Here is a 540-nt window from a genome sequence, read left to right on the forward strand (position 1 = left end):
TACGTGGATTGCAGGAAGACATGGGCACGAAAAAAAGTTTGAAAAGGTTATGCACCCTCTAGGCAGATAGCGGGGAGCATATCATGCCTAATTGTTATGCATTTAGTAAACTGGTCGGATTTGAATTCCTATCAGGATTACTGAAATACTTCGGATGTGGCATTGAGGTCGCAACTGAACCCGAATTCACCCTTAGCGAAGTGTCCACCGAAGCCGATTCTATTCATTTTGTGTTAACAAACTGGTACAGAAAGTGACCATAACACCCAAACAATTTAGTTGGGCCACGGTTCGCAGGAAAACATATCATTTCACCACTACCGGCTATGTTGTAACAAGACCAGAATAGGCATTGGCCCGAATGTGTTGGGGTTCCCTGTAGTGATAGCGTTCCGGCCGAACGGACTGATAGGATATTCTAAATTTTTTAGACTTTCATTGATCCATTGGAGTCAGTTTATGCTGTAAACTTTCATAGCTGTTTCATAACTCTTGGGGATCACTGCCATCGGTCAATGCATCGGACCGGCAGCACATTGT

This window comes from Opisthorchis viverrini (assembly GCF_000715545.1).
Source record: "Opisthorchis viverrini unplaced genomic scaffold opera_v5_400, whole genome shotgun sequence".
NCBI classification, from domain to species: Eukaryota; Metazoa; Platyhelminthes; class Trematoda; order Opisthorchiida; family Opisthorchiidae; genus Opisthorchis; species Opisthorchis viverrini.